This window comes from Leptinotarsa decemlineata, unplaced genomic scaffold (genome assembly GCF_025532065.1).
Source record: "Leptinotarsa decemlineata unplaced genomic scaffold, Ldec_3_MD MMD2_tig00001019_RagTag_RagTag, whole genome shotgun sequence".
Classification (NCBI taxonomy): domain Eukaryota; kingdom Metazoa; phylum Arthropoda; class Insecta; order Coleoptera; family Chrysomelidae; genus Leptinotarsa; species Leptinotarsa decemlineata.
In genome coordinates, this window is record NW_027412557.1 from 2,865,338 (window position 1) to 2,880,000 (window position 14,663).

The 14,663-nt window shown below is 34.5% G+C and overlaps 1 long non-coding RNA gene across 1 annotated transcript in view; it reads right to left on the bottom strand.

Moving 5' to 3' along the window:
- Nucleotides 1-53: 53 nt before the first annotated feature.
- LOC141482297 (uncharacterized) overlaps nt 54-14,663 on the bottom strand; it is a 99,223-nt gene continuing 84,613 nt past the window's right edge. Inside the window, exon 3 of the long non-coding RNA XR_012465445.1 lies at nt 54-332. This is a non-coding gene — a long non-coding RNA (uncharacterized lncRNA). The remainder of the gene's footprint in view (nt 333-14,663) is intronic.

The following is a 14,663-nucleotide window of genomic DNA, read 5'->3' on the forward strand; positions in this document are numbered from 1 at the left end:
AATCAATCAATACAATACCTTTCTATTTTATATAAACCTTTATTTACTAGGTGAAAAAATGTTCTGCCCAAAACAATACAATGAATAATTATAATAATGTAAGGTTCAAATCTTCAAAACAAGCAATACAGTAACTTTCTATTCTATATGATAACTTTATATACTAGGTAAAAAAATACATTTAAAAATTTAAAAAAAAATATTTTTCAATACCAAATTTCTCTGAAACTGCACAGACCACAATACTCATCTATGAACTTCACAGTCGATGGTGAAAGATAGTGAATAGAAGTATGCGTTTCTGCTGAACATCTGGGGTTGTATGATGTGACCTGTAAAAAATCTGAGTAAGAAAGGACTACCTGAATATAACAAAAACGTTTCTTCATATTTTCTCTTCTACACTTCCACGCTTAAAAAGTTTTTAGGCACCGCGGGAGCTAAATGAAGGGGAAACAAAAGGTTCTCATTGAAATTTGGGAAGTTGTTTAATGTGTGAAAATATTTTTTAACAAGAAGTTCCGCAAACCTGCTGAATGACTACATAATGAATCTATGAAATATAAATAAGGAGAGCGCAATAACAATCTTTCGCAGTTTTATATGTCGTTTTTGTTGAAGAAGTTGGTACTGAAGGAAAATACCTGGAAAAAATATGGATTTTTATTTACTGTGTTCGACAAAAACTGAAGTTCAAATGATCCATTCGGCTATTGATCACATCTGTAATACGCGGTGTTAAACTAAACAGAAAAATTCGATAAGTAATATATAGTCAACCACTATTCATGGAAAGACCTTTTCGAAAGATTGCTGGATAATAACGAACCATGATGAACTTATTTACGCCTCGGATTTTCCTTTAGATATAGATAGATATCGGATGCATTTGTTTCGTGATTCTATATATCGCTTCTTCATTCACAAATAGAGATTCTGGAGAAATTAATGAGATATCCATATCTTTAAGGAGAAACCCATTGAAATTATCTTCATAACTTCAACGTGTATGACAAAATTAAGAAAATACTCATTGGAATAGGAAATGTACTGAAAAAACATTTTTTTGAGGAGAAGGAAAATACTTAAGGCGCTATAAGAGCGGTGCTTGTGCGAACGCAGCGATTCTCGTTGAATTTATTCAGAAAAACGTTCTCAAGTTGATTCCACATAAACGCAGTTCTCCAAATGAAAGAGTTCTCAAATAGTGAAGTTCGGGATGTACTCATTTGAACCTCAAAACGATGAGCAGATATAGTCCGGTCCATAATTAATATGTACCGCTCTCGGTGTAATCAAATGTGCTAATTCACTTGAACATTTTCCTATCTATAATAGAAAGACAAATCTCTAAACTTTTTTCGATGTTCCAGATTATCAAGGTTGCAAGTGATATTCGTGTCTCCGACTATGCGAATGGCTCTTTTCTGGATGAAATCCAGCAGCTTCAGGGTATGCTTAGAGAACACAGTTTTCTGGTTTGCAACAGTGTTCCAAGCTTTTGAGGACCTGTTTTTACAATTCCAGCGACATGATTGTGCCAAGACATATTGGTGTTCATTTTTGTGGTATTGAATTGAACGTGATTGCTTTCACCTCAATTCGAAATCAGTTCTAGATCTTTAGATATGCAACCTCCTGCTACCGATGAAGATGTGCATCCGCAGCCGATGTTCTGGAATCCAAATGGAATGACGAGACAAGTGTGCTGTCTGTATGAAGGTGGTTGACGATGTTTCGTGGTGCATTTCATTAGCTCGGACTTCCATTGTCTAATATTATATAAATTGATTTGAAATCCCTGAAAAAATCTGTAAAAAATTAAAAAGATTAGCTGAAAGAAAATAACAATTATATTAACCAAAAAACTGAAATTACAATGAAATAAAATACAAGCAACAACCATAGTTTCTTTTCGAAACCTTCCTTTGTATTACAGAGCCCGAAAGCACGGTCTAGTAGAGCCTTGTTGATTCCTGTTTTAGTCGATTGATGGTGGATGGATTTCTGGTTCAGATACTGTCCTGTGTGAGTGGGTTTTCGATTCACAGATGTTTCCCATGTAGGGTCGGTCCTCTTCGCCAATACGTCTAAGAATGGCAATTCATTGTGGACTTCCTTCTTCATTGTGGAAGTGATGGAAGAACTCACGTTGTTGATGTGCTTCAGGAAGGTGTTTAGTTCTGCATTCCCATGCTTCCATATTATGAAGGTGTCGTTCACGTATCTCAACCAGACTCGGGGCTTCTTGTGTGCTTCTTCAATGGCCAGAGTTTCAAACCATTCCATATATATATATATATATATATATATATATATATATATATATATATATATATATATATATATATATATATCGTTTTATCAAAACGCCTGTTCGTACAACGTACAGCGCACTTCGACCATTTCACAGTCGCCATTATGGCGAATTTTGCGTCGTGACTTGGGCCTGACCCAGGAACTGAAAGTGAACGACCATAGACAACGACGTGTGTTCGCTGAATGAACTCTAAAGCAGTTGGCAACCGACCCTAATTTTCATCGAAAAATCATCTTCAGCGATGAAGGCTATTTCTGGTTGAATGGATACATGATCAAATGAACTTGTCGTTTTTGGGACGATACTAGCCGTATTTTCCTCGTTTTTTTTCATAATAAATTTTTCATCAAGTTTTTAAATGTTTCTTATCGACCTTTTTTTTGGGTAATTGTTACCTTCCACAATCTGAAGAGATATAAAAATTATAATAGAGAACTTTATACAAGTGTAGAAGGGCAAACTTTTTAGTTTACCCCGATAAGTTACTGCGTAAAAATCAAAGTATTTTTCCCAAAGAAAAATCTTCTATTTATCAGTAACTTGTCGTATTTCACAATTTTGCCTGTCAAAAAAAATTATTAAGAAATTATACTTATCTTTTACGTTTCGGAGGCCAAAATCTGCCTCCGTCTTCAGAAATGGATAAAAATTTGAATATATACGCAGTTATTCCTTTTTTGAGAGCTTATTTCTTTACTTCTTCGACAGATGTCAAAGAAGTTTTGAAATATGAAATTATGTCAATATTGTTGATTGACAACTGAAATATTCGATGTAATACAAGGTACTCTCCGATATCAGTTTGTTGCCATTTCGCCACTATCCAAAGTTTTCTTCAAGATGGGTAGCCAAGTATGGTCTATTTCTAAGGAGCTATTCGAGATACAATTCTCTCCAGACATGAGAATATACGCTGATTCTTTTAGCTTACGTCTCTTAGAATGAGAATCATTGGTAATCTTTCTTGTCCTATTCTTGGCTACCCATCTTGAAGAAAACTTTGGATAGTGGCGAAATGGCAACAAAATGATATCGGAGAGTAACCTTGTATTACATCGAATATTTCAGTTGTCAATCAACAAAACTTCTTTGACATCTGTCGAAGAAGTAAAGAAATAAGCTCTCAAAAAAGGAATAACTGCGTATATATTCAAATTTTTATCCATTTCTGAAGACGGAGGCAGATTTTGGCCTCCGAAACGTGGGAGATAAGTATAATTTCTTAATAATTTTTTTTGATAGGCAAAATTGTGAAATACGACAAGTTACTGATAAATAGAAGATTTTTCTTTGTGAAAAATACTTTGATTTTTTCGCAGTAACTTATCGGGGTGAACTAAAAAGTTTGCCCTTTTACACTTGTATGAAGTTCTCCATTATAATTTTTATATTTTTTCAGATTGTGGAAAGTAACAATTACCCAAAAAAAGGTCGATAAAAAACTGATTTTTTTCTCCACAAAAAATGACTCTCGTTGAATATTTTTAAATGTGTTCTTTCATTATTTGGATGAATGAGGTTTGGGTGGAACAGCAAAAAATTCTCTCGTGATAAGCAAAGCGAGAAGTGAGTTGCGATAATAGCATCTTCAGACGTGTCTAAACTCTGGAGTTTACGTTACGAATGGAAAGAGAATTATGAATCGAAGTGAATAACAGGTAAACACTATAGATGGCGGTTTTGAAACACATCTCCAATAAGCTTGCTAAAATCTACTGAATGATTCATGAAGAAAGTAAAATATATTCCACTTCAGTAGATTTCCTAACCAATACCCAGAGAGTACTGACTGTTTCATAAGTCTCTGGGGGTTTTTTGAAGTTCTTTCGGAAACTGTACCATGGGCTCCGCCGAAGATATTTTTCAAAATAACTCATTTCATTGTTCAATAATGCTTACAGCGATTCCCTTAAGCATAACTAGAAATTTACAGTATGGGTAACGAGATCGATGAATCAATTTTTCTCTCTCCTAAGACCCTGGAATGAATTAATACTTCTATAACTCACCCAGTTTACTTTAAACCAATGCAACAGTACCTTTGATCACCTGGTACAACTTGATATTTGAAAAACTTGGTATAGCAGGAATGCTTTACTTTCACTCTAACTACGGACACAAATTTTATTCCTTCAATAACACAACATCCTTATCACTCTACAATTTTTGGCAAAAAACCTCAATAAAAGAAATTACAATTGACACCTCTCAGAAAAAGTTCATAATTTTATGTTCAATCCATTCCTGCGAGTTGATCAAATCGAGACGAGAAGTATATCACAGATATTCGGGGTACATGAAATTGTCCTAGATTGTCATTTTCTGAAACTGGACAATTTCCAGATCGTAACAAAGTTTAACCACCATACAACTAGATGAGACAGACGAGTGAGAAATTGAGGATTCTCATGGACTTTCTAGAGAAAAAGCAATTGCCCATTTCTATAATTTCAATATCGCAGGGGAGAGTTCGCATCTTTTAAAATTGTTTATTTTGTTCACGCCCATTTTCGAATCGATGTAAAAGTGTTATTGAGGTTATTAACCACCCTCCCCAACGCATCAAAACTACGCTTTTCAACCTGTATTCAATTGTTATGTCACTGTAATAGTGCGTTTTATGGTTGGAATAGTTGAACACCAGTAGAGTATTGTTTCAGGCACCTATTCATTATTTTAATATTTGTTTATATTTTGTTTACTGCTCAATTCAATTGCCTTCGCATTGAAGTAATTTTTATTTTTTTGTCTGTTTTTTATGTTTGTTACATTTTTTATTGTGATACCATGTTTTTATCTGAAATCTCGAATTTTCATTTTGCCTTGGACTAAAAAAAAAGACATCTGGACGACTGATTTTTCAAATATTACATAGTCAAATATTACCTTATCAACGGTGTGAGTATTGTTTAAAAAAAATTTTCCCTTTAACCAGCTGTCGCCCCTCTACGAATGACAACTCTCAAAAGTCGAAACTTGTGCGAACTAAGGACTACCGAGGTCTCACCTTGAAATGTGATTTCTAACACAGAGGACGATAGAAAGTGAAAATCGATCATCCGGCCTTGAGGCTCGAAACACCGGTTCACACAGCGGTCGATTGAGTGAGTGGAGCAAACCACCCAAGTCAACCCGAACGGCTACCGTCATATGTAACATGAGTGGTACAATATACAGGGTCCTGCAACAGTGGCGCGGTGTTCCATATCTCTATATAGGAAGCAGATAGGAATCTAATTTTCTATAATATTACCTTATTGCTCGAGCTCGACAAAATAAAAATATTGGCGGTCACACAGGGTGTTCGATTTTTTCTGGGCGGATCCCAACTGTGTCTTTTTAAATGGCAACCTATATTTTTTATCGCTTTTTCGGTTTCTTCATAGAAAATGAAATAAACTTTATGTATATCTGCACTTCGAAAATATTGATGGTTTTCGAGATATCTAGCATGACAGGTTTTTTTTTCAATATTCGTCACTCAGAATATTTGAAATTATAAAGTGGTGCCAAGTCCAGTTGAAATTTTTTTTTGGTCGAATATTCTACATTGGTAACTCTCTCAAACGATATATCTGAAATCGACCTGTGATATACAGGGTATGAAAAACCGCTTGCCAAATATTGTAAATGAAAATTTGCAAAATCTTCCTTATATTAAATGGAACACCCTGTATATTATTGATCCATTAGAAGCGCCAACGAAACCTCTACAAATTTCATTAAGTATTCCCTATGGCTAAGTTCAATAGTTTTTTTAAATGAGCATTTCTTTCGAAAAATGGTCATTTTTTCAAAGCGAAATCCATTTGACGACTGATAAGAATATACAAAAAATACCCTTTCCTTAAAATATCGCCCATTCCTAAAATTACCTGTTGCTAGATAAACAAGTTGCGAATTACACCACAAAATGGACGTTCTTGAATAGTTACAATAATTTCAAAAATCTCGGAATTTGTGCCATATTCTTTCGGTCTAAAACAACCTTTCAGCGAATGAAATATTTATTGCAAATCAAGTAGTCTGGCAAATGACAGAACAAAATATTTGGCTGCAAATGAATATTGAAATTTTTAGTCAATCGTGAAGTTGAACTGTCGGTATAATTTCATCAGAATGTTGTTATCAAAAAGTGATTTGATTGATATGATTTTCATATTAGGTGAATCAGACAGGAATTGTTTATTGGCAAGTAGAATTTATTCTCAACTGTATCCAGATAGAAGGCATCCAGATGAAAGATCTTTCCGAAAGGTCTTGGGACGATTCGTTGAAACTGGATCTATTAATTATTCCAAACATGAGCGCATCAAGCCAGCTACTAATGAAGATAATGAATTGCAAGTTCTTCTTGCTGTTGAAGAAGATCCTAGTAGGAGTCAACGACAAATTGGGGAAATAGTGGATATAAGTAAGAGATCAGTGCAACGAGTATTGAAGAAACATCGCTTGCATCCATACCACGTTCAGTTACATCAAGAACTACTGTATGCTGATTTCGAGAAAAGAGTGAGATTTTGCAATTGGGCCATGAACAAAATTCTTCGAAACGAATATTTTTTCAATAATATTTTATGGTCGGATGAATCGACATTCCATAAAAATGGATGTGTAAATCGACATAATTACCATTATTATGCGACAGAAAATCCTCACTTATTGAGACAGGTGGATTATCAACATAGGTGGTCGATAAATGTCTGGGGAGGCATCATTGGAGAATATGTAATTGGTCCATACTTTTTTGAGGGACATATGAATGTAAATGGATAGGACGGAATGGGCCTGTACGGTGGCCCGCTAGATCACCAGATTTGACGAAACTAGATTTTTTCTTATGGGGATACATGAAAAATATGCTTTACGTTGAGCCACCAACTTCTCCCGAAAATATGCGACTTAGAATAACGAATGCTTTTCGCAGCATTACACCAGCTGTCTTGCGCAGGGTAGAACAGTCTTTCAAACATAGACTTCAGCTCTGCATTCAAGAAAATGGAAGACATGTTGAACATATTTTATAAAAGTTTCATTATCAACCTTAATTAAACTCTCCCTTTTGTAGTTTTGTAATTTGCCAGTTGACAAATTTGAATATCTAGAACTCAAGCTCTGAATGAATATAATAACATGAAAAAAATAGTTATTCATAATGTTTCTTTCTTTTAATTTGTTTGGTTTGATATTGCACGATTTATGAGTGAAATTCTGCATCCAATGAAAAAATAATTTTCCATTTAGCAAAAAGTGATAGGTACATACATTTATTTCGTTAAAAAATATTTGTTTGGACACCTTCTAATGTACAAAATTGAAACAAGATATCTTTCGTATATTTTTATCAGTCGTCAAATGGATTTCGCTTTGAAAAAATGACCATTTTTCGAAAGAAATGATCATTTAAGAAAAACTATTGAACTTAGCCATAGGGAATACTTAATGAAATTTGTAGAGGTTTCGTTGGCGCTTCTTATGGATCAATAATATACAGGGTGTTCCATTTAATCTAAGGAAGATTTTGCAAATTTTCATTTACAATATTTGGCAAGCGGTTTTTCATACCCTGTATATCACAGGTCGATTTCAGATATATCGTTTGAGAGAGTTACCAATGTAGAATATTCAACCAAAAAAAAATTTCAACTGGACTTGGCACCACTTTATAATTTCAAATATTCGAAACAATATTGGAAAAAAAAAACCTGTCATGCTAGATATCTCGAAAACCGTCAATATTTTCGAAGTGCAGATATACATAAAGTTTATTTTATTTTCTATGAAGAAACCGAAAAAGCGATAAAAAATATAGGTTGCCATTTAAAAAGACACAGTTGGGATCCGCCCAGAAAAAATCGAACACCCTGTGTGACCGCCAATATTTTTATTTTGTCGAGCTCGAGCAATAAGGTAATATTATAGAAAATTAGATTCCTATCTGCTTCCTATATAGAGATATGGAACACCGCGCCACTGTTGCAGGACCCTGTATATATATATATATATATATATATATATATATATATATATATATATATATATATATATATATATATATATTGCAATTTATCTTTTTTGCTAACGTTTAGAATGGAATGAGAAAAAGTAGACTTCACTGAACAAATACTGAAATATTGATGTACCACTCATGTTACATATGACGGTAGCCGTTCGGGTTGACTTGGGTGGTTTGCTCCACTCACTCAATCGACCGCTGTGTGAACCGGTGTTTCGAGCCTCAAGGCCGGATGATCGATTTTCACTTTCTATCGTCCTCTGTGTTAGAAATCACATTTCAAGGTGAGACCTCGGTAGTCCTTAGTTCGCACAAGTTTCGACTTTTGAGAGTTGTCATTCGTAGAGGGGCGACAGCTGGTTAAAGGGAAAAATTTTTTTAAACAATACTCACACCGTTGATAAGGTAATATTTGACTATGTAATATTTGAAAAATCAGTCGTCCAGATGTCTTTTTTTTTAGTCCAAGGCAAAATGAAAATTCGAGATTTCAGATAAAAACATGGTATCACAATAAAAAATGTAACAAACATAAAAAACAGACAAAAAAATAAAAATTACTTCAATGCGAAGGCAATTGAATTGAGCAGTAAACAAAATATAAACAAATATTAAAATAATGAATAGGTGCCTGAAACAATACTCTACTGGTGTTCAACTATTCCAACCATAAAACGCACTATTACAGTGACATAACAATTGAATACAGGTTGAAAAGCGTAGTTTTGATGCGTTGGGGAGGGTGGTTAATAACCTCAATAACACTTTTACATCGATTCGAAAATGGGCGTGAACAAAATAAACAATTTTAAAAGATGCGAACTCTCCCCTGCGATATTGAAATTATAGAAATGGGCAATTGCTTTTTCTCTAGAAAGTCCATGAGAATCCTCAATTTCTCACTCGTCTGTCTCATCTAGTTGTATGGTGGTTAAACTTTGTTACGATCTGGAAATTGTCCAGTTTCAGAAAATGACAATCTAGGACAATTTCATGTACCCCGAATATCTGTGATATACTTCTCGTCTCGATTTGATCAACTCGCAGGAATGGATTGAACATAAAATTATGAACTTTTTCTGAGAGGTGTCAATTGTAATTTCTTTTATTGAGGTTTTTTGCCAAAAATTGTAGAGTGATAAGGATGTTGTGTTATTGAAGGAATAAAATTTGTGTCCGTAGTTAGAGTGAAAGTAAAGCATTCCTGCTATACCAAGTTTTTCAAATATCAAGTTGTACCAGGTGATCAAAGGTACTGTTGCATTGGTTTAAAGTAAACTGGGTGAGTTATAGAAGTATTAATTCATTCCAGGGTCTTAGGAGAGAGAAAAATTGATTCATCGATCTCGTTACCCATACTGTAAATTTCTAGTTATGCTTAAGGGAATCGCTGTAAGCATTATTGAACAATGAAATGAGTTATTTTGAAAAATATCTTCGGCGGAGCCCATGGTACAGTTTCCGAAAGAACTTCAAAAAACCCCCAGAGACTTATGAAACAGTCAGTACTCTCTGGGTGTTGGTTAGGAAATCTACTGAAGTGGAATATATTTCACTTTCTTCATAAATCATTCAGTAGATTTTAGCAAGCTTATTGGAGATGTGTTTCAAAACCGCCATCTATAGTGTTTACCTGTTATTCACTTCGATTCATAATTCTCTTTCCATTCGTAACGTAAACTCCAGAGTTTAGACACGTCTGAAGATGCTATTATCGCAACTCACTTCTCGCTTTGCTTATCACGAGAGAATTTTTTGCTGTTCCACCCAAACCTCATTCATCCAAATAATGAAAGAACACATTTAAAAATATTCAACGAGAGTCATTTTTTGTGGAGAAAAAAATCAGTTTTTTATCGACCTTTTTTTGGGTAATTGTTACTTTCCACAATCTGAAAAAATATAAAAATTATAATGGAGAACTTTATACAAGTGTAAAAGGGCAAACTTTTTAGTTTACCCCGATAAATTACTGCGTAAAAATCAAAGTATTTTTCACAAAGAAAAATCTTCTATTTATCAGTAACTTGTCGTATTTCACAATTTTGCTTATCAAAAAAAAATTATTAAGAAATTATACTTATCTTTTACGTTTCGGAGGCCAAAATCTGCCTCCGTCTTCAGAAATGGATAAAAATTCGAATATATACGCAGTTATTCCTTTTTTGAGAGCTTATTTCTTTACTTCTTCGACAGATGTCAAAGAAGTTTTGTTGATTAACAACTGAAATATTCGATGTAATACAAGGTTACTCTCCGATATCAGTTTGTTGCCATTTCGCCACTATCCAAAGTTTTCTTCAAGATGGGTAGCCAAGAATAGGACAAGAAAGATTACCAATGATCCTCATTCTAAGAGACGTAAGCTAAAAGAATCAGCGTATGTTCTCATGTCTGGAGAGAATTGTATCTCGAATAGCTCCTTAGAAATAGACCGTACTTGGCTACCCATCTTGAAGAAAACTTTGGATAGTGGCGAAATGGCAACAAACTGATATCGGAGAGTACCTTGTATTACATCGAATATTTCAGTTGTCAATCAACAATATTGACATAATTTCATATTTCAAAACTTCTTTGACATCTGTCGAAGAAGTAAAGAAATAAGCTCTCAAAAAAGGAATAACTGCGTATATATTCAAATTTTTATCCATTTCTGAAGACGGAGGCAGATTTTGGCCTCCGAAACGTAAAAGATAAGTATAATTTCTTAATAATTTTTTTGATAGGCAAAATTGTGAAATACGACAAGTTACTGATAAATAGAAGATTTTTCTTTGGGAAAAATACTTTGATTTTTACGCAGTAACTTATCGGGGTAAACTAAAAAGTTTGCCCTTCTACACTTGTATAAAGTTCTCTATTATAATTTTTATATTTCTTCAGATTGTGGAAGGTAACAATTACCCAAAAAAAGGTCGATAAAAAACATTTTAAAACTTGATGAAAAATTTATTATGAAAAAAAACGAGGAAAATACGGCTAGTATCGTTCCAGAAACGACAAGTTCATTTGATCATGTATCCATTCAGCCAGAAATAGCCTTCATCGCTGAAGATGATTTTTCGATGAAAATTAGGGTCGGTTGCCAACTGCTTTAGAGTTCATTCAGCGAACACACGTCGTTGTCTATGGTCGTTCACTTTCAGTTCCTGGGTCAGGCCCAAGTCACGACGCAAAATTCGCCATAATGGCGACTGTGAAATGGTCGAAGTGCGCTGTACGTTGCACGAACACGCGTTTTGATAAAACAACACGTGTTGTTGAATGCTATATCCGGCCATGGTTATCTGGCAAAACAAACTGAATAAATGACAGACATTTGACAGATGTAGCCTCGAAAAGATGACCGTTATCAAATGTCAAATTCCGGAAATTCAAGTCGGGGACTTTCAGAGTTTCTTTATAGCTTATCTAGGACTTCACTTTTCGAAAAATTTACAAAGAATGTATCTCGTATTGATAATTTCTGCCGAATAGTAGTTGTATCCCAGGAGGTTTGTTTCTAGATAACACATATTGGAGCATGATGGTTAAATAGTTTATTGGGGGCGTCTATCAGATGAAGGAGATAATGATTTACATCAGTAGACTGAAAGAGTGCCAAAAAATCAATTCGTTTGACATTATACTTGAACTATTTGTCACCGAGTGAGCAATAGTCATTTCCTACAGTACAAGAAACAATACAATGATCAGCAGACTCTACCTTATTGGTTCATGTATTTGTGCAAACATATATAAGGATAAAATTTCCAATTGATTTAGAGGTGGGGCACTAAGTATTCATATGGATTCATTTGAGAAAACTAAAGTTTTCAATATATTTTTTCTGTTACGGACATTTTATGAAAAAACGCCATCCATTGTTTTTTTGTTGTGTAATAAGGTTTGATTTTTTCGAAATTATATTTGCAATTTTTTTTTCTCACTTCTTTTTGTCACTTGTTACTGTATCAGTCTTCATCAATTGGTATTCAGAAAAGACTTCCATTGGTTCTAATCGGATGTTGTGGTGCAATGTGAGGAAGTTTACTTGATATCAAATGCTTGTAGCGTATGCTGCTGGATGAATGAGGAACATCTGTGAGACTAACCTCTGTGAGGTATCTGTCGGATATAATTCAATATCCGGCGTGGTATAAGACGGTGAAGTAGTTGTTTTCCGGTAGGCATTCACCAGAAGCTACTCTGTAGGTATTTGGGTATTTGGGAGACAAATGTTGCGAAATTTTATTTCGAAATATTTATTTTTTGTACAGAGTGGGCCAAATTGGACACCTTCAAAGGGAAACTCCTGTTTTCAAACTAGTTGGATGAAAAGTGATGTATGTGTCTGGGGGTCGAATTTTATTACAAACACAATGGTGAAAACCTCATATCGATAACTATCATGGTTTCTGAGTTACAGCATGTTTTTCCAAAAAGTGCATTTTGGAAAAGTTACTGTAACTTTTTTCCTGTCAAAAAATTCTTCTTTCTATGAAAATGCTGTCCCCGATCACATAAGCTTCGTCTGTCCAAATACAATTTTACGAAAAATCACGCACTCGGTTACAACTGGTAAAAAGCCATACGGCGCGGCGTTTAAAATCTCCTGGTCTGAGTTGATGTCTTCTGGTCCTGTTTAGCTTGAATTTGTGTTTTTTTCAAAATCCTTCTAACGTCTGTTCTTGGTAGGCCTGTTAATATTTTCAAATTTCGCGTTGACGTTTTGGGATTATTTTCAACAGCTCCTAAAACGGATATTTCTTCCAACTCCTTATCCCTATTTGTCTCCAAAAGGTTGTTTTCTCTCTGAATATCTCTCATGATACAAATTGCTTGCTACTTCTGCATTCTCCCGGTTTGTATAAAACAGAGTATCATATCCCATTTTTCATAATGTTCATACTTCATTGCAAATGTGTTTGAAAATTGAACAAAAATCACTAATTGAAGAGCGTTTTTACTACTTAAATCAAAATTTGACAGCTAGTAGTGAAGGATGGCACTTTGTTTTATCGCCGCATCGTCCGTGGGTAGGTGTCTCTATTGGATTTGAATCGGTGGAGATTGAATCCATTTGGAAAAAAGTTATCAGGAAGTTTATTCCACATAAACGCAGGTCTACAAATGAAAGAGTTCTTAAACAGTGGACTTCGAGGTGTTCTGAGTTGAACCTGAAAACGATTAGCAGCCAAGTCCTTCGCATATTTCTGATATGTACCGCTCTTGGTGGAATCAAATGTGCCAAGTCATTTGAGCACTTCCCGTGAAAGTATCTATAAAAGAGCGACAAATCTCCAACCTTTTTTCGATGATCCAGACTATCAAGGTTGCAAGTGATGTTCGCGTCTATAATCAGGCGGATGGCTCTTTTCTTGATGGAATCCAGCAGCTTCTGATTATGCCTAGGGGGGAGCTCCATACACGAGGACAATACTCCAAAGAAGATCTGATTTTAGTTTTATAAAGCATCACAAGTTGCCCTATTTAACTTCCCTATAATTCGTCACAAAATATATTTCATTTGTCACAACCGTTATTTCGAATTTTTCAGTATTTCACAGAATATGATCATGGGTACAACACATTGTGGCAGAAATAGAATCATTTGGGAACAACGTAGACTTTATTGACGGCATGTATTATAAATAAATTCAAGACTATCAATCAAAATTCACTGATTGCCGTCAAGATGTCAATATTTCATGAACACGTTACTTATTGGAAATTCATAATATCATACATGATAATGATTATACAGGGTGTAACATATGTACGTTAAAATATTCAAGTGACGTATCCCTAAGACAATTTTATGAAAAAAAGTCTATATGAACTTGTGTCCGAAAATGCTTCGTTTCGGAGATACGGGGTGTTGAAATCGAATTTTTTTATTCGCTTTTTGAAAATAACTCTTGCAAAAAAAAGTTATTTGCACGAAATTCGGTACCTGGTGTTTTTTTGACGTGAGAAATCATAAATTTGTATCAATTTTCATGTGCCATCCAGAGGGAACTGCGTACGCTGTCATTATTTATTTCAAATTGCCCTAACTTTTTTGACAGTAAACTTTTGGTACTTTTCATGAAAAAACCTAATTCCCATACTTTTTTCAAGTAAAAAAGGTACGCGTCCTCAACAACGCTGGGGGTGATCGTTTTCGAGATATCTACAATTTTCTATATATCGATGCATATTTCTTTATAGCCAAATTTGATTTCAATAATTTTTGTCACTCTCCGCTTGCAAATTAAGGTAGCATTGGAGGAGGCGGTTTTCGAAGAAATTAGTGAACATCCAGAGACAAGTACAAGAAAAATTTGTCAAACTTTAAATGAC